Here is a 23,252-nt window from a genome sequence, read left to right as displayed (position 1 = left end):
TTGAAAAACACAAACCACCAAAGCTTACACAAGAAGAAATAGATAACAAATACCTGTATATCCATTAAGAAACTGATTTTTCTGTAAAAACAAATAAAACCAAAAAGACTTCTCTCAAGAAAATCTCAAGCCCAGATGGCTTCACTGATGAATCTACCAAATATTTAAGGAAAATAAAATAGCGTTTCTACACAAATTCTTGAAGAAAATCAAAGGAGCGCTTCCCAGCTTATTCTGAGGCTAGCATTGCCCTTTGATCAAACCCAGAAAGAGACATTACAAGATAAACAATCTACCAGTATTCCTCATTTATATACAGATATGTTTAAAATTGCATAGATATAAAATTTACATAAATATAAAAATATTCTAAACACGAATTTAGCAATTCAAATTCAACAATAGAAAGAGGATAATACCAGGTAAGATTTATTTCAGGAACTCAAGAATGGTTTAACACTTAAAAATCCATCAATGTAATTTACCATATTAAGACACTAAAAATGAAAACTCGTATGATCTTAGTTGGCATAAAAAAAGCATTTGTCAAAATTTTGGCAAAATCCAACACTTATTTATGACAAAAACTCCCAGAAACAACTGGAAATTGAAATTTAAAAACCACTATTTCCAAATGCATCAAAATATGAAACATGTAGGGATAAATGCAACAAAAAATGTGCATAATCTGTAGCCTGAAAATTATAGAACACTGTTGATAAAAATTAAAGATGACCTAACTAATTAGAGAAATATACCTCATTCATGGATAGGAAAATGCAGTAATACTAAGATATCAAATTTCCCCAAACTGATCCATAGATTATTTACATAGAGATGATTATTTTTACTGTTTTTGACTAGGATGCTCATGTTATGAGTATGTGTATCTGTCAAAACTTACCAAATTTTACACTTTAAATACGTGCAATTTATTTACAAGTCAACTGTACCTTAACAAAGCTGTTAAAAAATGAAACTGCAAAAATCTCTTCACTGGCTCTCTGTAGCTTTCATGTAATAAAATTCAAGGTTTTTACTGGAAAAATATAGACTTTAAGGTTTTCCTACTGGGTAATCACTTCAGGAAAATCATTTCACTTCCTTGAGTGTGGGTTCTTCCATCAATAGAGCAGAAATAATAAAGTCTGGCTGAAATGGTTGTTGTTAGAAATAATCATAACATCCTATTTAAAGTGCCCAGGATATTAACTGACACCTGGCATTTAATAATACCTTAAATTTGAGGTAACAAGTGTAAGCAATCATCAACTATTGCCTTAGAGATCAGTCACCGTTTAAAAAGAAGCGACTGGGGCATAAAAGAACTATTGTACATTCCTTGGTTCACGTTCTACCCAGGGCTTGTCCTGAGTGTATATCACTTAATAATTTACAGAACCTTATGTTATACAGTTTAAAAACTAACAGATGATCACAATGGATACCATGATTTGTTAACAATACCTGAATTTTCATAACACCTTTGTTGGCAAATATTTGTTCACACAATTGCAACCTTAATATAGTGAGAGAGAATTCTGTTGCCATTGACTTTTTTTTTTAACATGTATGAATTTCAACCCCAAACAAATCTGATAAACCACATACGCCATTTGAAATGTAGTTTTCTTTTTTTCTGAAGTTTAGCACGTATCTGTGAACTTCAGCTGTGAGTGTAACTAGCTTTATGACCACGGGTGAGCCCATAACATTTCTAGGTCTCTGTTTCTTCATTTTTAGAGAGTAAAGCTTGTATTATATGACTTCCAAGATCTTTACCTGCTTCCAAATTGTATTGCTGGGATAGTATATGATGAATTATTTGAATTCTTGGGTGCTATGAATTAATCTTGGATATTTTAAAGCATATTGTTCAATGTTTAATTTTACAACTATCATTAAATCTGTGTTTTACTATAGCAATTATAAACTTATGGAGATTTTTCTTGGATAATTTGGATCAGCAGAGAATTTGGAACTCCAAAAATTGGAGGAAAAACTAACTAGATCCACTGACACCAATTTCATAATGTCTGAAGGATACCATTGTTTTACAATAAGTGTCAGTGAGAGAGGCCAAAGAGTGGCATGGATTGGATAATTATATTAATTGTTAAAGATTTTTTCTTTTTCATGTATGCACAAATATTTAAATTTTTCTACTTGGGTGTACCTGCCATATTTACTTCAAAATACTCAGTTTTATTCTATTTCAGGAGGTGACAGGGTCAAGTGTATTCATACTAAAGCTGGATTTCTCAATAGTCTATATTTTATTTTGTGTTACTAAAATTGGAAACAAAAAAGCAAACAGGAAAGTAGGACTGATTTGTGTGTGTGTGTGTGTATGTGTGTATACACATATGGATGGTACTGCCAAGATTTCAAAAGAAAAAAATTAGTCAATAAATGGGCAATTTTGTTGTTCATCTGCCTCATTTATAAGGTTTTATCTGTAAACGGGCATTACTCTTTGTCTACTTGCCTAATTCACGTTTGTGTGTGTTTGTAAGCCCACATAAATATACTTTGCTGAATACAACACTATAGAATTCACAATTATAAATTCTATAGCATTATAAATTATAGAATACAGAACTCATAATTTAAACATAATGATGTCTTTAATCTTTAAGAATATCAGCGATAATGAATATGCATATTAGTAAACAAAAATACTCTAGTAATTTTACATATCCACTTTTGTGTGTATGTACACACAGAGGCACACAGATACACATATATACATCTGAGAATATTTCAAAAGAAACTTGTCAAAATCACAATAGAAGTTGAAGAGAGCACTCACAAAATCTCCAAATCTCTAGATAATACCCAGATTTTTTTTAGAAATGGAAAAATAATTATAAAATATATTGTGTTAATAAATCAGAAAAGGCACTTGAAATAATCTCATAAAACATTATAGCTTAAATAATGCCCTTCATCAGTATTCTTTGTTTAACATTTTATGTTTATTGATAAATGAAGATGCATTTAAATAATTCAAAGAAAACATTAGCTGCAAGCAAGGAATTAATAATTGATAGGACTGGAAGGACTCTTTTCACTTGGGAAATAGATAATATTAGCTTAATGTGGGGCTGTAGGAACAGAGGAAATGTAATGGATCTGCCTGCTTTAAACTGATGATGGTTATTGTGGTCTAAAAGTTGCTACAAAGGCAGAAGCGGGACAGCTCGACAAGTGCAATAGATTTCACTCATAGGAGCTGACAGTGCAAATTGCGGTCTGATGTGCCAGATTTATACATGGGAGGAGACCTAATGATCATGACATATACTAAGGAGATGAAAAAAAAAATAAATGCAAGTTAACCATAATTGGAAAATGGAAAGAAAAACCCTTTGAACGTATCAAGATGATAAAAATAAAGAGATTTTACTTTTCTCCTTCATTGGGTTTGAGGACAGAGGCCAGTTAGAAAGTGGCTACCTTGCTTTCGACAAGAAACGCCCACCATAAGGTTTGAGTTAGATTCTTACTGCAGTGCAGGCAGCGGCTCCAGCTTGCACATGTGGCAATGCCAGCACCTCTGGGGCATCGTGGAAGATGAACTCCCCCAGATAGAAGAGCCACATATGTTGGCTATTTTCATCTCACCTGTATTTGTCCTTCTCCAAATATTAGAGAAAATTGAGTCACACACATCTGGGAGTTCTAGAGGTCATTCACTGTGTCCTGCCTTCTCTGTCTCCTCCATTCCCACTCCCCGGGCGAGAGAGTTACTCTCCAGAGCACGCAGGGAAAGTTCAGATTACTCCCTGGTAAATTCATCTCTGACATTGGGAAGGACTTTTTAATTTCTAATCTGGCATAATTTAAATATATGTCTTTAATAGTTTTGTTTAACCCACCTTGGTCAAAAAGAACCTCTAAATACAAAGGGCCATTTCAGAAATCATCCCTTAAATTTGTCATTTTTGCTTTAGAACATTAATTACCAAAAATGCAGATTTGAAACTAGTTTCAGAAAAATTACTTCTTTGCTAAAATTTCAGCCACTTACAAAGTCTACTGATTCTGCAGCATTCCCTTTGGGGCTGATGTGGAATTCCACATTTTAAGATATACTCAACTCTAAGGAAACAATAACACATGACATAAGTTTTTCTGGTTAAATCTTAGAGATCAACATCCTTCTCTTCTCACCTCCACCCATCACACACAATTCACCAAAGAGAGCAAATCAGAAAAGAAAAGCAAAATAAATCTCTTTTTCCCCAAAGTTGTTTCTTCATTTGAAGTAAAGAGCTAGAATAAAGTCACACCCTCAGAGACCTCCCTGGGCCCCAGACAGGCAAAATAAAAGGATGTAGTAAGCTCGATGAAGGGGAAAAAATTATAATGAAGATAGTGTGGCCAACTAATGGTGCTTAAGAGCTCCAGGTTTTTGTTGCCATGCACAAATATGGATTAGGGGTTGCTATATAATCAACTTTCAAGAGAAATTAGAATTGTGACTTTTGTCTGTGGCAGCTCACAAGCTTGAAATATCGGACAAAATTCAAATTGCAAATTGTTCCATGTTGTGCAGACCAAATAGGCATGCCAGCATGACCGTAGGAATGACCGAATGAGTAAGTCCAGCCAGAAACTGTGGGTGCATCCTGAGCTCCCCTCCTGCCTTCCCACTAAGTCATGAAACTCACTTTCACTAGGAGATCTCTCATTCATGTGGACCAAAATTCACTATCCTTTTGATCACTCCTTTACTTGTAAGCCAGTCTTCATAGAGATGCCGTACTATTTAGAACTTTATATGACTATGCATTTTCAAAATTATTCTTAAAATTAACTTTTTAATCGATCATGAAGAATATGTGCTTATTGTAGAAAGCATAGAAATTATCCATAATTCCATCATCTCAGAGACAAAATACTGTTACTAGTTTAATGTACTGTCTTCTATTTTCCTTTACATATAACATTTATGTTAGATAGTAACTAAAATCATAATGTAAATTTAGTTCTATTGAGACACTCTTTTCAATGTTATGAATTCTTTCGTGCAGACTAAAAGTACTTTTAGAGAAGGAAATTATTATTTGCATAGCTTAAAAAACATTTTCTCCTAAGACTGAGATCTAATACCTTAATAATTGGAATTGGAATAACTGGAATTCCATTAACCATGAAAAGAAAATTTTGCCGTTTGCAACACTATGAATGGACTTGGAAACTATTATGCTTAGTAAAATAAGTCAGGCAAAAAAAAAAAAAACCCAAATACGGTATGATATCATTTATGTGCAGAAACTAAAAAAAAACTAATGAGTATAACAAAAAAGAATCAGACACAGATGTAGAGAACAAACTAGTGTTTACCAGTGGGGAGAGGGTAGGGGTACGGGACTAAGAGATACAAACTACTTGTGTAAAGTAAATAAGCTACAAGGATATATCGTAAAACACATGGAACAGAATCAATATTTTATTATAACTATAAATGGAGCATAACCTTTAAAAATTGTGACTATGTTATACAGCTAAAACTTATATGATGTTATAAATCAACTATACCTCAATTAAAAAATTTTTTCTCCTAAGACCTAAATCTGATACCTTAATAATTGTCTTTGTTGAGGACAAGTTTGATGCTAGCCAATAAGGAAGCAAGTTAGAATAGGCATAGGTCATTATGCATATTACAGATAACCAGCTTACAGATGTGCAGGAACATTTTCAGATCAATTAGGAGACTGCTATTAATCAGCTATTAACCTCCATTTAGAGTTTTCCAATTTCTTAAGAATGTGTTTATTAATTTACTTATTTTTCTTCCACATATTTCTTCCTTTATTTAGCTTAATTTTTAATCTTGCTTTGGCGTTCTAGGCTTTGCATTATGTGGTAGCAATACAGAAACAAATGTGACATAAACCCACCTCCTACCAACTTTTTTAGTAGGGGACACAATTAAGGAAATGTATAACTAAAACCATATAAAAGTACTAGGATAGAACATTACAGAGGCTTAAAGATCTAAAGCCCCCGACAGGGATGGAAACCTATACCATCTACGTGGACCACAGCACATTAATGGTATTTCTTTATGATCCCCAGTTCTTAAACTGTCCACATAGGACATCTAGATAGCTCCTGGCTGTATTTGTGTGTAATTTATTGTCTCACATGATATTTTATATGCTTTTATAGCTTATTTTCACACTTCAACTTTCTTGCTTTTCTTAGGTGGGATGAATTTCTTTCTTTTCACTTACTTTTCATTTAAAAAAAATATTTTTATGGTGTTGGGAATACTGAACTGCTACATGCAAAAGAATGGAACTAGACCACTGTCTCATACCAAACACAAAAACTGACTCAAAATGGATTAAAAACTTGAACGTAAGACCTGAAACCATAAAATTCCTGGAAGAAAACAAAGATGGTAAGCTCTTTGACACTGGTCTTGGTAATGATATTTTGAATTTGACACCAAAAGCAAAGATAACAAAAGCAAAAATAGACAAGTGGACTACTTCAAACCAAAAAGCTCTTTACAGCAAAGGAAACCATCAACAAAATGAAAAGGTGATTATGGAATGCGATAGAATATTTGCAAATCATATATCTGATAAGGGATTAATATTCAAAATATATAAAGAACTCATACAACTCAATAGCAGAAAGCAATCTGATTTAATAATGGGCAGAGAATCCGAACTGACATTTTCCCAAAGACATATAGATGACCAATAGGTACATGCAAGGATACTCAACATCACGATTCACAAGGGAAATGCAAATTAAAACCATGATGAGATACCACCTTACAACCTAGAATGGCTATTATCAAAAAGACACATAATAACAAGTGTTAGTGAGGATGTGGGGAAAAGGGAACCTGCCAGCACTATTGGTGGGAGTGTAATTTAGTGCAGCCACTATAGGAAACAGTCTGGAGGTTTCTCAAAACACTGAAAATAGAACTACTATATGATGCACTTCTGGATATTTATCCAAAAAAAAAAAATACTAACCCATCAATATATGCACCCCCATGTTCAATGCAGTATTATTTTAATAGATGTGATATGAAAGCCACTGTCTACTGATGGATAAATGGATAAAGAAAATGTGGGATACACAAACACATACAATGAAATATTATTCAGCCATAATAAAGAAGGAAATCTTGCCATTTATTACAACGTGGATGGACCTTGAGGGAATTATGCTAGGTGAAATAAGTCAAACAGAGAAAGACAAATGTTGTACGATCTCACTTATGTGTGGAATCTAAAAAAAACAGACTACAACCATCACCAACACCACCACAACAGCCAAGCTCTTGGCAACAGAACAGATTGATGGTTGCCAGAGGGATATAGTAAGTCATGGGGATACAATGTACACCATGATGACTGTAGTTAATAATACTGCAGTGTATATTTGAAAGTTGCTTAGACAGTAGGTCTTAAAAGGTATCATCACAAGAAAATTTTCTAACTATGTATAGTGACAGATCTAACAAGACTTGTTATGGTGATTGTCTCACAACACATACAAAAACCGAATCATTATGTTCTCCACCTGAAACTAATATAATGTTATACTTCAATTATATCTCAATTTTTAAAAAAGAGTTAATTAAGCCCTCTCAAAGTCCTATGAATGGTGAATAGTAAATAAATTTCCTCTTACCTTCAAACTTACTGATGAGAAAGGACGTAACATATGTGAATCAACTGAAAAAAAAAAAAAACAAGAGAAATTACATCATGAAGATCCAAGACCTCATTCTACTCAGTGGAACTTCTCTGTTACAGAGAAATTTGGCGCAGGGGGGAAAAAATCATTCTAGTTTGGCTTTGGTAAACTTTTGAGTGTGGCAAAGTTGTGAAAATACCCTAACTTCAGCCCTTTATTCCTAGAAACGCTCAAACCGACTGAATGTGGCCTATTCAACAATTAATGAAATTCACATTTTTGAGATTCTCCAGCTTGGACCTCTGGCTTTGCCTGATGGGTGAAATAAGGAAGTGTTAGGTTCATTAACTACTGCTGACGAAGAAGGTAGAAAGATGAAGGATAATACACTAAAACTGAAGAGCAGGATTCAAAGTGTTATCAGAACTAATGGAGCAATGGGTACCCAGTGAACCAACCCTTGAGCTGACTCTCCTGCGGACATAAGGATTTCTCATAGCGTGCACACAAAGGGTGTGGGCTGAGGTAGCAGGCATCTTCTGGGCTTGAAAGCTCATGTCAATCAGATTCTTAATTAATGCTGGGCTATAGAAACTGCTGTGGCAGAAGGTTCCTCTCAGCACAACATCAAGCTGGATGAGCCAGCAATGACAGTAGACACATATGTCGGGGATGTTTTTTTAAACTATAGGTACTGCTTTTAATAGCATGATGACGGCTGTGCAGTAAGTGATGCCTGTAGACTGAAGAGGACCGCTATGAGAAGCAGCCCAGGCAAGAGGGCCGGGAGCAGCACGTGCTTGTTATTTTCAGCTGGTGGGGATAGAACATATGGTCAGCTTACGAAGGTGAGTTACCAACAAACAAGCAGGAATCAAAGCCAAATTGTTCCCAGCTGGATTCCTTCTTTTAAGTTCATGTATGCTCTTTCCATTTTCCCTTCTCTCTTATTTTGGATTACTGTTTTTTTTCCCCCAAAGGGCTGGGGGCATATATTAGGAAATTCATTTACAGCCAGGAAAATAACTTAGGAAATAAGCTGTCAGAGTGACACCCTGCCCACAACTTACAGACAATGAAGAGCTAGTCGCTGTAAATAAAGAACGCCATGGGCACTGGAACAGGCAGGCCTGATCTCAACTTTGGTTCTAACGTTTGGTAGTTAGACAGGCTTACTTCACCCAAGCATCTTCAGCTATAAAGTCAGTAAGCCGACTAAGCACCATCTTCAAGTTTGCTGTAAGGATTAAGTCAAACACGAATCCGGCCAGGCCGGCAGTACCCTGCCGCTGATTGTGTACTGGGTACAAGGGAAGGAGTACCCATCATTGATATTAATCTTAAAATAGCTTTTTTTTTTCTTTCCTGGTAACAATATCGAGCTGGAAGAGAATTTTGACTGTAACTAAGAAACGGGAAAGTGAATGTAATTCCATTTTCTTATCTCTAAAATGAAGAGAGCTCCTGGAGACCCCCACCCCAGCCCGCTGCTCCCGCCAGAGAACAGCCCCAACCCCGCCGCCCCTCCCCCAACCCCGCCGAAGAGCTGGACCACGCTCACCTTGGTGGCAGCCCAGTCGAGCCAGCCTTTGCCACTGGGGTTGACGTTCCTCAGCACCAGCCCTTCTGCCAGGCAGCCGGGAGGCCCGGAGGAGAAGTAAACGTTCTGTGAGGTTTCAAGCTGCCTTTGGTGACCCAAATGACTACAGCTGGGAGCGAACCTGCCCGGGCTCCACTTCCCGCTGCTCCTGCTCATCCCCCGCCCCACCTGGAACCTTTCAAATTCTTTGAGGTACTTAGAATCTATGCCTCTATCACTGTTTTCCACCCTTTTAATTTATCTTTGAGGATGTTGCTGCTCTAAGACTGAGGATTAAGCATCTTCAGTTAAAAAAAAAAAAGATTGCAAATTTGTGTGTGTGAAAGAGATTCACTGTTTATTCTCCGTGGAAAGCTTGTACCAGGTAAAAAATCTCCTTAGAGGGCACTGACCCAGCCTCGTCCTGCAGGCTCCTGGGGTTGGATGCTTATGCCCTCTATCCCACCCCTCTCCATGCCCCTTGTTAACCAAAAGGAACAATTTGAAGGGAATTTATATATAACAATTATAATAAACCTATACATTAAACAAAATAAACCCAAAGAAGACAAATTTAGCTGAACTGTCAGCACCATTCACCTCATTTTCTCCCACTTCATACTCCTCCACCCCAACATCTCTCTCCTCTCACTTCCTTGCTCCTCCCCCGAGGGTCTCTCACTCTTCAGAGAGCCTGTTACCATGACTCGCCCTAAATGAGCGGGCCTGGTGAGTGCAGGGACTGCAGAACACTGGTAGGACGGGCTGAGGGGCGGGAGCATCAGGAAATGAGGTGCTAAGAAACACCTGGGCACCAAAAACTACCAAGAATTACACAAAATAAGCAAAAACACCTAGCACAATTCCTGTTGCATGGCAGTACTTAGCAAACAGATAAAAGCATGGCATCAAGGTTTCTAAAAGGTAATGTTACTGAACCAAACTTAAGTCCACTAGCCGGCACCCAGTAAAACCAATCTACTGACCAGCTGTGGTGAAGGAAAGTGCGCGTTTACTGCAAGGATCAAGCAAGAAGCATGAGCGGCTTCTGCTCAAAAGACCCAAACTCCCTGATGACTTTCAGGGAAAGGTTTTTAAAGATAGGATGAGGGAGAGGGTTTCCAGGTGCATGAGCAACTCACAGACATTCTTCTGATTGGTTCGTAGTGAGGTAATTGGGAGTTCACATCATCAATCTTCAACTTCCAATGGGGTCTCCGTGCTTGTGGGCGGCGTTCAGCTAACTTCTTCCACCTGGTGGGGGTTTCAGACTTTGTAAACAACTCAAGGACGTGGCTCAGAATATTACCTATAGCCTTTGAGGAGGAAGTTAATGTCCTTGACTTTGTGGAATGGCTAAACTATTATTATTTTGTCTTGCTTGACTGTTTTCCATTTTTTCTGCATTTTCTCACTTCTCTGATTAAATCTGCCCTTTGGAACTTGGGCAAGCCTAGGAGGCTAAAGTTTTTCTGAGGCAGGCTGAGGACATGGAGAGTCTGTCCTGTGGAAGGCTCCATAGGGTCCTGCTTGGTCACAATCTCCCTTTTTTTGCTACTCCTCAATCTTGAGGGGGTGGAACAAGAAAGGGAATGAAGTTTTGAATAGAGAGGTTATTCATGAACTTGGCAGAGCAACTCAGTTTTAGAGAGACTCAGTTTCCAAAACTTCTACTCATGGGAATGTGTGATGTAGACATGGGAAAAAGAAGACTAAAACCACAAGAACTCTGTACTAGTTTGAATAAAATCATGATGTGGAGAATCTTGCTATGAAGAATTTCACAATACCATTGTTCTTCATCTCTTCTGATTATATTATAGTCTCTACAGGCAAAAAAGTAAAAAAGAGAAACACAATATTTACTTATACAGTCGTCCCTCAGGTACCTGCAGGGAATGGGTTCCAGGACCCCTGGGATACCAGAATCTGAGGATGTTCATTTCCTTTATGTAAAATCGTGTAGTATTTGCATATAACCTATGGACATCCTCCTGTATTCTTTAAATCATCTCTAGATTACTTATAATGTTATGTAAATAGTTGTAAATACAATGTAAATGCTATGTAAATAGTTGCCAGGCTGGCAAATTCAAGTTTTGTTTTTTTGGAAGTCTCAGGAATTTTTTTTCAGAGTATTTTCAATCTACAGTTGGTTAAATCTGCAAATGTGGAACTCACAGATATGGTGGGTTGACTTATTATTCAAGGTTGCTACCAAGTACACACACACATACACACCCATTACAAAGTAAAATATTAAAAATGGTGGTGAAATTACAGTAAAGAAAAAATTAGAGTAGAAAAAAATAAAATGAAACCAAAAGTGAAGTTAATTTACGGAATACTCTCTGTAAAGTTTTCTTTCTACTTTGGCTACAGGTTTGATTCTGAGCTTGCATTATAATGGAGTAAGACAGCTAGATTTTAGCTACCCAGAGTTATTCTTGTCTCTCACATGTTCAGTACTAGAGTTTGTTTTTATATTTTTATATTGAAAGCTCCAAAGCAAATATCACTACTTTCCCAACAGAGAACACAGTCTACAGAATTTCTGTTCATTTGGTCGAAATCTTTATGGTGCTTAGTTAAAAATATTCTGCATCCTTCAGAAAAGTGAGGGTGCATTTGGGCTAGGTGCATTCTCAGATACCTGTCAAGGCCAGGAGGGGAGATATAGGAGAGGACTGAGTCTGGCCAGCTGGACAGCACACACCCCATTTGCTGCTTGGCTCCAGACGCTCTTGCCCTGGGGAAACGTGGGCCAGTGTGGCCAGCATTCATCTGTCAGTTCTCTCATTTATGGGGATTGCTTAGGTCAGCTTCTCAGATCTACTTACTTACTGGGCAATGAACCTAATTAAAAAAATACTTGAGTAGATATGGAAGATGATGATAAAGTCAACATTACAAACAATAACAAACTGGCAGTTCTGTATAAAAGAGAGTAGAAGTTAGATAAAAACCGTTTTTGAAAGTTTACAAATAATGTGTTGGCGAGGTTGTGGAGAAAAGGGAACTCTAGCACCCTATTGCTGGGACTGTAAACTGGTGCAGCCACTATGGAAAACAGCTACTTAAAAACTAGAAATGGAACTACCATATGATCCAGTATTCCACTCCTGATGTATATCAAAAACAAAACAAAACAAAACACTAATTCAAAAAGATACACACACCCCAGTGTTATTTGCAATAACCAAGATATAGAAGTAACCTGTGTCCATCAACAGATAAATAGACAGAAAATGTGACACACACACACACACACACACACACACACACACACACAGAGGAATATTACTCAGCCATAAAAAAGAATGAAATTCTGCCATTTGCAACAACATAAAAGGAACTAGAGGATATTATGCTTAGTGAAATAAGTCAGATGTTGAAGGACAAATACTGTATGTTATTTATATGTGGAATCTAAAAAGTAAAACAAATGAATATATACAAACAAAACAGAAATAGAGAACAAACTAGTGGGGAGAAGGAAGCGGGGAGAGCACAATAAGGGTAGGGGATTAAGAGATACAAACTACTATATATAAAATAAACAACCAACAAGAATATATTATGCAGCACAGGGAATTATAGCTGAGACAGGAAGAGGGCAGGGCACAGCCATTTAAGGAATGATACATTTTGATGTTCCTTGAAAAGGAATATTATTATAAATCCTTGAAAAGGAACATCAAAATGGTGGAAGATTCAACCCCCAGTATGCCTTGAGGCTCAAGAGTTTGGGAGATTTGACTTCTAGTAGACCTTGAACTTCATTATACGCGCATTGTAATATATTAATATGGTGAATAACATGCCCACAGGCACCATGACAGTCCCAAGGCTAGCCACAAAAGGTCAAAGAGTGGGAAATGGCCAACTTCCTGGGAATCCCAGCCCCTTCCCCAGACTAGTTAGACTGGTCCTTCCACTTAATAGGATACGAAGCCACTGAACCCATAAAAACTGGCAACACGGTGCCTCATGGTTGGTGCCTCATGGCTGCCGCCTCCGCCCTCTTTCTCTCTTCCCCTTCGGAGGAGTCTATGGAGCGTGTACCTACTTTTACCATAATCTGAGCACCCAACCCCCCCACCTCATGGCCTTTCTCTTGCCTTTCAATGCATCTCTCTAAATAAATCTACCTTTACTCAGCTGTGGCTCACTCTTGAATTTTTTCCTGTGCAAAGCCAAGGACTCACACTTGGCGGGGTATGTCCCAGGGGCTCAACAGAAGCCTGGGACACGACCCTCCTCACGCTCCACATCTGTTTTTCCTGCATCATAGCCATTATTTTTTACAATAACTTGAAATGGAATACAATCTATAAAAATACTGAATCACTACATTGAATACCTGAAACTAATATAATATTATAAATCAACTATTCTTCAGTTAAAAAAAGTAAAAACAAGATATTTCATATTTAAAAAAATTTTTTTTGAGAATGCTCCCTTCCTTGACAAAATTACTAATGAGACCACAACCAAAAGCATGCATTAGTAGAGTGCTTTTAAGTTTTTAAAATGACTTCCTTTATAGGGCTTATCAAACTTTTTTAGGAAAGAATCACAAACAGCAGACAAAAATGAATGGTTAACACTGAAGTTCTCGGAGTATAGACCATACCAGTAAAAGTAAGAAAAGTTAAGACAATTTTTTCCCCAAAGTAAGAAAATTCTTTGAAATGTTACATTTTATATAAAAAAAGTCATGACATAGCTGTGCTTATTTTAATAAAGAAGCGAAATTCAAATTCCAAACAATTTCAACTATCCTACAAGATCTTATAATAGAATTAATGGTCTAGGAAGATGCCATGTTTTTATCCTTTGGCTTCAAGGACCTGTCATAACTGCTAAATGCTTCCTAGGAGAATGCGGAGCCCATTTGAGAGGCAGACAGCCCTGTGAATTCCTCCAAATCTCAGGATAGCCTTTATGTGGAAGATGAGTAAGGTTTCTTCTCGTTCTTACTTAGCAGACACAGAAAGTCAGACTTAAGGAAACGAAACACTTACCTCTTGCTTCTAGTTACTGATGACTTTGGACCTAAAATCCAAGTCCTTTCATTCCACAACTTTTCCTCATTTGCAACCTGCAAATTCAGCTTCTATGAACCTTTTGTTCATACTTTCTTTGTGTGTGAGTTCACACTCACTGTGTGAAGACTATGATTACTTGAGGTAGTCTTCGAAATCTTGGAGATGCAAAGTTCACCTAAAGAATTCCAGGGAATGAGACAGTTTTGTTTACGCTGATTCATTTTCCAAATGTTTTTATTTGTTTCTGATCAAGGATAGTCAACACATTGTATGTCAGGCATATGATGTGCTGAGATGTGCTGTTGGCCTTATATTTGCTCTCTGCTGGTTTTGGTCACAAACATGAAGGAAAGGAATAATCTTTTCTCTCTCCTGTGTTGCTGCAGCCATGTTATATACTGTTGACAAATGGGGATGAAAATTGGCCCTGTTCTTTTAAATAACTAGTATTAAATGAAACAGTCTTTGAGAGGCACCAGTTCCTTCTTAACTGATGGTGGTCTTTTGAAAGAGGCTTTTCCAAATGTGTTTGCCTTCTGAAAGAGTAGTGGATGGGGGCAGTCCATAGCCCTTTCCAACAGGGAAGATGGATTAGTTTTGAATGACTCTGCTTAAGAAGCTTGGTTCTGGTCCAGCTGGCAAGGGCATAAAGCAAAGTAATTACTTGAAAATAAAAAGGAAAGAAAAGAAAAAGATAAATATTGTCTCCTGTATCTTCCCTGGTAACTTGGGATTCTGGCTTTCTTTTGAATTAAAAAAACCCCCATCATTTTAGGGCCAAAAATAAGATTGTCTAGTATCCTAAGGGAAAATCCCATCCAACAATGGTTTGGGGTGTTAATAGCGGTATTCATTTTTTTCACTTGAAAATCTTTATTGAAGTCATATTAATTAGTTTTGTGTCACGGTCCCAGAATCTACATGGAATCATGTGCAAGACAAGGGAAAGCATTAACTACAATGGAAAATGTGAAGCCCAATTCATTTCTTGAGAAAACTGCCATTTAATATATAAGCTCTATTAACTCCATAACCTCTTCTATAGTGGTGACATTCCAAAGAAACAGTTGGCAAGTAAATATACATATAAGTATAATAAATATAAACAATATTAAACTGACATTGTGAAATACATTTTTCATAGTTTTCAAGGGAGCCGAAGAGCAAAGGAATAGCTTAAGATCTCAAAACATTGTAGTTACAAGATCTAATTCATATAAATATCCTTAAGAATTAAATAAGATCAGGAACTATAGTTCCTAATTTATAACTATCAGAAGTGAGGCAGAATAAAAAAGAATGAAATAATGCCATTTGCAACAACATGGATGGACCCAGAGACCTTATCATTTTAAGTGAAGTAAGTCAGACAAAGAAAGACAAATATCATATGATGTCACTTATATGTGGAATCTAAAAAAAAAAAAATACAAATTTTATTTACAAACCAGAAATAGACTCACAGACACAGAAAACAAACTGTGGTTACTAGAGGGGAAGGTGGGGAGGGATAGATTAGGAGTCTGGGATTAACAGATATACATTAATATATATAAAATAGATGTACAACAAGGACCTATTGTATAGCAGAGGTAACTATATTCAATTCTTGTAATGAGCTGTAATAAAAAAGAAACTGAAAATATATATGCATATATATGTATACATATAACTGAATTGCTTTGCTGTACATCTGAAACTAACATTGTAAATCGACTACACTTGAATAAAAAATAAGAATAAAAAATAAAGAAAGACATGAAGTGAGGCAGAAAGGTTTCATGACTTTTTCAATTCACCTATTATAGGTTGCTCTAGCAATAATGCTATAATTGGCTCATTCACACACTACTAAGAATTTTAGAATTTGGTGGAACTCAAACAAATCATAAAAATGAAAAGGCACTGAAAGAAGGAAAAAATATGTTTGAATGGATCAGTTTGCTTCTCAATTATTACCTTTCCCCTAGTTCTTCAGGATTAAACATTTTAAAAGCATTTTCATATTTCAGTAACTCATCCAAACTATTTAATCCCATCAAAAATGCTTCTTAGAAAGCAAATCTCAGGAAAACACACTTTCCCAATTAACACCATATTGTAAACCAATTATACTTTAATAAAAAATAAAAATAAAATAAGCTAACACAAAAAGAAAATATACTTTCCCACTTTTAAATTGTTCTTCATAATTCACTGTAATTCAGATTATTAAAATCTTTCCAGTGGTGAGCTCTACTTAGCAGGTATGAAGCTGGAGGGGGAGCCACCCACAGACGTTAGGCAAAGAAACTTACTGTTGGGTGAGAGCTACGTGAAGAAGGACTACAGAGGGCATAACACACAACACAGTGGTTAGATATTCTTCTGCACAGGACTTAGAATGTGAGTAGAAACGCGTAATTTCTCTATAGTTTTACATCTTCACTACTCGGTTTTAAGAGCTTATGATTTTCCAGAAATCACTTACCACATGCTATAATAGTCCTGCAGGAAGAGCATGCTGAGGACGGGAGGGAAACTATTCAGCAACCAGTAGAGCTTAGGCACTAACCAATTCTAATAAATGCCAGCTGGAGGGGTGCCTCAGAGGCCCCTTGCTGGTTCAGGCTTCAACCCTTAGGGTCTAGATTGTGGTAGGTCTGAGAGTCTTAAGAGGGACTAATTGTGAGGGGGTAGGGCAAAGCAGTGGCTATTTAGCAAGAACATAAAAATATTTCAGTATTTTAGCTACTACACATACTACTGAATAACAGCCCTAGTATTATGTAGTAATATTATTGAGAGATTTGGTTTCTAATTTGATTAGTTTGGAATCTAATTTTAAGTTTTCAACAAGAAAATGCATTCTGGGTTGTATTTGTTATTTACAAATTTTATTTTACTATGTACATATGAAGTTTTGAAACACAAACTGATTTTATATTGGGCACTGTCTGTAACATTGGTATATCATATTACTCTCTGGTCTTTTCAAGAGATACATTTGGGATAATAATATTAATCTTTCTCAAGCTCTTCACCTAGCTAGATAATAACCAAGAGACTACAAAGCCTTTTAAATATATCTTTGACTTCTTAAACTTTGAAAATAAGGCTCATATTCAGCTATTTCAGATTTTCAAATTCCAGAATTCATGCTTATGGAATCCTCTTTGGATAAATAAGACAAGATTGTAGCTCCAGTAGAGAAGGCCCAATCTGATAGGAGAAGATCAACAAAGGTTCTCATGAGATTGCCCACATGCTCCTACTTCATGGAGGTCCACACATCTAATGCTTAACCACTTGCATTGTCTGGACCCGCACTGTCCAATACAGGAGCCACTAGGCACATGTGGGTATTTAAATTAAGTAAAATTAAATAAACTTAAAATTTTAGTTCCTTAGTCACATCAGCCCCATTTCAAGTATTCATTAGCAACATATGGTTAGTGGCTGACATATTGGACAGCTCAGATACAGTTCTATTTCATTGCAGAAAGTTCTTCTGGACAGTTCTGGTCCAGAAGTTTACTACATCTTCTTTTAATTTCTCTCATTTAAAGTAAACATATTTCCTCTTTTCCTAACTCCAGAGGACAGAGAAACAGTTGAGCTTATTAGTCACAAAGCTTATTTCCTGGTTCCTACAATTGGTTATTGTCATGTTTTTCACTTGTGTGCTTTTAACCAAGCAATTCTACAAAAGGATCACTGTGGGTCCTTTTATACCAACACATGGTGTTATTCTCAAAATTTTTCCATGTCTTTTTTTACATTATAAAAAGGAATAGAAAAAAGGAAATAAGTGGGGGGGTTTGCCCTTTTTACAGTACAAATTTGAGGCTGCATGTAATTCTCTAATATGAATCTAACATTGAATACATCATATCATGGCTCTAGGAATTTCCCTAAGATACTTTTCTGTTAAAAATAATAAGACACTGGCTTTTGAGTCACCTTCCCTACCAAAAAATATTGTTTTATTACTCATTAGCAGTATATCAGTATAATTCTGAATCAAAACTAATATTCAGATAATTTTCTTATGTTGCCCAGACTCCCTGAGAACAAGGAAAAGGCTTTCGAACTAAATTCAAGTTTTCCTCTACTATACTCATATGTAGACACTTCCAACATTCTCATAGACATCATCCTGAATGCTGAATATAATTTATTCATGCCTCAGTGATTTTTGACTAAACTATAGTACATTAACACTAACCAGATAAAAAAGTAGGGAGAAAATTCCGCCCACTGTTTGATCTACATGATGCCAAGCTCAGGGAAGATCAATTGTTTCATTGGATTGACTGATTTTTTTTGGCAGCATCTATCTGTGAAGAGATATGATTTGGAAACTAGCAGTATCTTAGTTTTCCTATTTGTATCAGCAGACAACACACGTGACAACAGATTTGTCCTTTGAAGTGATCTTATACGTGTCTTTCGGTTCTATCACCTGTAACAGAAGGAGCCACCCGTCAAGAAAAGATGCCAGAGTGTTAATTCAATCCTTGTGCCTGTTGACTCTGGCAGACAGGGTCGCAGACTAGGGAGTGTTTTTATACTTTTGACCTTGGCTCTGATGGGCACTGCGCTGGCACTGGGCTTGAGAACCCTATTGAAAGGATGTTTTTGCCAGGCTGGCTGGCATTTGATATGCTTGCGTTGTATTGATACACTATTTGCATTGGCATCATGAATGCTATCCTTCTCATTTTTTAAGAATGCAAAATTGTGTTTATTTTTACACTGTTAGGAGAAAAGAATAAAAATGTCTTGATACTTAACAATCAACGGATGTGATACGCCAGGGTAAATTCCTTAAGCTAATTTTGCCTTCAAAATACATGAGTTTTAGTTTTTAAAAAAAGTTGTACCTCTTTATTGTTTGTATTAAGTCCTGTTTTAAAACAAAGATGGGGGACATAGAAGAGAAATTATATCAAATTATACCAACCCAATTTCTGGAATATAACTAGCCTAGATAAACCAGGTTTTTCAATTTTGTTTTGTTTTGTTTAATTTTGTTTCTGACTTAAAAAAAATATATCATCTCCAAAGCTTTTTTTGAATTTCCAGAAAATTTTTATTTTAATTCTTCAGGGTTATTCCTAAGCCAAAGATCAAAACATGCCATAATGCTCCCGAAATACAACCATCAAAGGTCTCATCAAGTCCTTTTTGATACAATTGTGTTTATAAACGGTGGTGAAAACTATTTAATCAGATCTTCCCATGTTTTGAAAAGCAAATAAATTTAGTTTGTGAGACTACAAGGGGTAAATCATCACCAATAAACCAGTAAACAAATCAGTTGCTAAATTGTGATGCTCTCTCTTGCTGTAATTCTCATTTCTAAGTCTGTTTCCCATTCTTGTATTATCTTATTCCTGAACCATTATAATAACCTCCTAAAGATGCTTCCTGACTGGGTTCCTATGTTCATCTGTCTATGAAATTCATCTGTTTAAAAAAATATTTCTAATATTTAAAAAAACATTGCAAATGAGTCCCTATCTAAAATATTCAAAAGGTTCCATATTGTGCAGATCTCTTAGTCTCCAAGTCAGATTCAAAACTCCCCAAGGTATGGCCTCAAATAGATTCTTCCAGGTCCTTAAGGGCAGGCCCAGTTTTCATCCAGCTTGTCTGGCACACAGGTGGTGCTCAGGAAACTTTGTTGAAATTTCCTATACTACCCACAGCTTTTGATGGAATAAGACCCCAGCAACCTCCCACTCTTATATCTTTATATAATGTGGTATTTTTATATGATATGAGAATCTTCTACTGTTTTCCCTACCTAAAATCCCTTCTTCTCCTCCATCTGCTTTTTACATCTTCCAAACCATTCCTTAAAGAACCACCTCAAATGTTCCCTTTTCCAGAAATCTCTGAAATCCCTTTCAGAACATTTACAGTGTATATTACATTCTGCATTGTGTTCTATCTGCTTGTAAGTTTGTCTTAATTACCCTGCTAGATTGTAAGTTCCTTTGGGACTGGAAATGGTGTTACAATCGTTTCTGGCTTACCCACAGTGCTTAATATAATATTATTAATCAGGCAATAAGCAAACTCTGTCCTCTTTTGAGACTAAGTGTGTAAGAGGCTTGTCATGTAACAGAAAACCTAGAAGAATCAATCAAAAGAAATCCTATCTAGTACACTTAGATCGTGCCTTTCAAATGTTTATATCTCCTTACATTACAATTGCACAATATTGTAAGTGAAACTCTTTATAAAGCTATTAAATAAAAATAAATTAGATAAACCAAAATAAATAATTTTCCATATAAAAGTGTATTAAACTCAACTTAAGAAAATATATATTCCCAATGAATTCTTTATAATATAGGCAGAGATCTTATTTTATCATTAGTTTTTCCTTGCTAGAAAAAGATTTCTCTCTTCTAGTCACTCTTAGACTCTTAGTGTTAGGGTGTTATAATCCCCTCCCTTGTCCCCCTCCTCCTTTTTTTTTTTTGTCCTCTCCTTAGCTATATTCTTGCCCTCATTGACTAGTGGTGGGTCTCTCAGGTGCCCCTGGCTGTACTTACCAGCCAGTTGCAGTAGTGCCTGGGCTTTATATTCTTAGCTCCAAGGCCTGCAATTTTGCAACGTCTCTTTTAACACACTCTCTGCTGTTTCTCTATAACTGAATAACGCATGGATTGTCAAACTTACTCTTGAAAAGAATTAATTTCTAGAGAACCAACTTGGAAGACAGGTCATTTCGGGAAAGAAACTCCCCTTCTTCTATGTTTACCCATCGTCCACTTAATACCAAATATATAAACCCATGAGTGAGTGGTTAACACACAGCACTTACTGCTGAGAACCTGGGTGCTGCAGCCAGATGGACTGAGATTCAGGCACTGACCCTGCCACATCCTGGCTATGTGACCTTGGACATGATACTCACCTTCTCAGAGCTTTACCAGCAGGGCTAAGAGGACCTATGGAAATATATGGAAAACACTTCGCCCTGTACCTCGCAGTGTGTAGGTTTTTAGTAGATAGAAATTATCATTATTATAAGTATAAAGTCAGGTTTGCAGCAAGGAGGAAAGAACATAACAGAACAAGAACCACAAACTACAGAGATTGAGGTGATCAGAATGTGAATCAGGACTGGAAGGATCTACTCTGACCTGAAAACAAAAACAAACAAATTTTTAAAAAAATGTTGAGAGGGAAAAAGGAAGTAAACAGAGAAACAACCCAGAATATCATGCTATGAAATTTGTATTTGTTTCAATAAATTAGAGTGACATGATATATAGGTCCCTGAAGAGGATGGAAGATCGTATTAAAAGTCTGAGAGCAGCATGCAGGAGAATCTGAGGTAGGGAGAGACTGAGGTTAGGAACTCTTAAAAGTGTAGTAATAATTCAGTCAAGTGACCACGAAGGTGCTGATCCTTGCAAACAAGAGAGGTAGAGAGGTAGTGTTTAACAGAAGTGGCACTGATAAGGAGAAACAAGTAGGACTTGGAAATTTATGAGATATGGGGAAGAATATGGACAGATCAGATAAAACCTTTAGAGAATGGCGGCTCCATAAAAAGAAACTGGCAAATTGGGAAGCAGGACTATTTCTGCACTGGGTTATGTCTTAGTCCAATCAGGATGCTACAACAGAATGCCACAGACTAGGTGGCTTATAAACAATAGAAATTTATTTCTCACAGTTTTGGAGGCTGGGAAGTCCAAGGTCAAGGTGGCAGCAGGTCTGGTGTCTGGTGAGAGCCTACTTCCTGGTTCATCAATGGCCATCTTCCTGCTAAGCCCTGCATATCCGGGGAAAAAGCAACATTCAGTATATAGCGGGATACTAAATTCAGTTTTAGACAATATCCTGTTGAGTAATGATGAGATAATGGATAATGACTATTACTTAGGTCTGAAATAGAGAAACCTCGAGCCAGGACTAGATTTTAGGTCCAAACTCTAAAAGAAGAGTATTGTGGGGTGAGTACCGGCACCCAGCTTCACTTACTCCGTAATTCTGATTCAGATCTGCTTTAATTTTTGAGCCTTCCTAAACTGCAATATAGGAATTAGATTTGCTAAAAACCCCTCTCTTGAAAGTGCTATCACCACATTTAATAATTCATTCACATTCATCGCACCAAGTAACATAGTAATGGGGAACAAAAGTAACATTTCCCATATTCCCAGAGTCATAAGATGGCTTTGTTATAAGAGTAAACTTCCTTAGATCCAAACAGCTTGGAATCTTGCAATAATCACGTTCACAGTGGAGCAAAGTCAATCCATGGTAGGTCCGATTAGAGCAGAGGTTCTCAACTGAGGGTCATTTTGCCCCCCAGGAGACAATTGGCAACATGTGGAGACAATTTTAGTTGTCATGACTAGGGCAGGGATGCTACCAGCCTCTAGCTAGCAGAGGCCAGGGATTCTGCTAACCTTAGTCTACAATGCACAGCAGAGCCATCCACGAAGTGTCATCTGGCCCAAAATGTCAATAGGGCAGATGCTCAGAAAGCCTGAATTTAGAGTGACTTTCAAGGAATTTACTCTACTAGGTTATATCTTAGACTTTTTGAAATACTTAAAGTACCTTGTGAAGTAAATATTTGTTCATTGTTGATGTGCTGATTGATACACGAAAATAAGCTCCATATAAGATGCATTTACCCTGCAGATTTTCCCATGGCATAGACGCTAGTAAGACAGCACTTATTCTGCTTCTGGTACTAGAAATTGGCAATGCTGAATAAAAGGCCAAGGCAGTATTCCTTTTCTGCCCTTAAGTGCAAAGCAAATATTCCTTCTCCCATTTTTTTTAATTCAACAGGTTTACACTGATTAAAAAAGAAAATTAAAATCTTCATAATTTTAAGATTATTAAAAGAATGCTGTGCCCTGAATTCGACTGATGAAAATGAAAAAAGAAAGAAAGAAAGAAATAGATTCAGAATGTCATTT

Source organism: Vicugna pacos, chromosome 6 (genome assembly GCF_048564905.1).
Source record: "Vicugna pacos chromosome 6, VicPac4, whole genome shotgun sequence".
In the NCBI taxonomy this organism is placed as follows: Eukaryota; Metazoa; Chordata; class Mammalia; order Artiodactyla; family Camelidae; genus Vicugna; species Vicugna pacos.
This window is presented reverse-complemented; position numbering follows the sequence as displayed.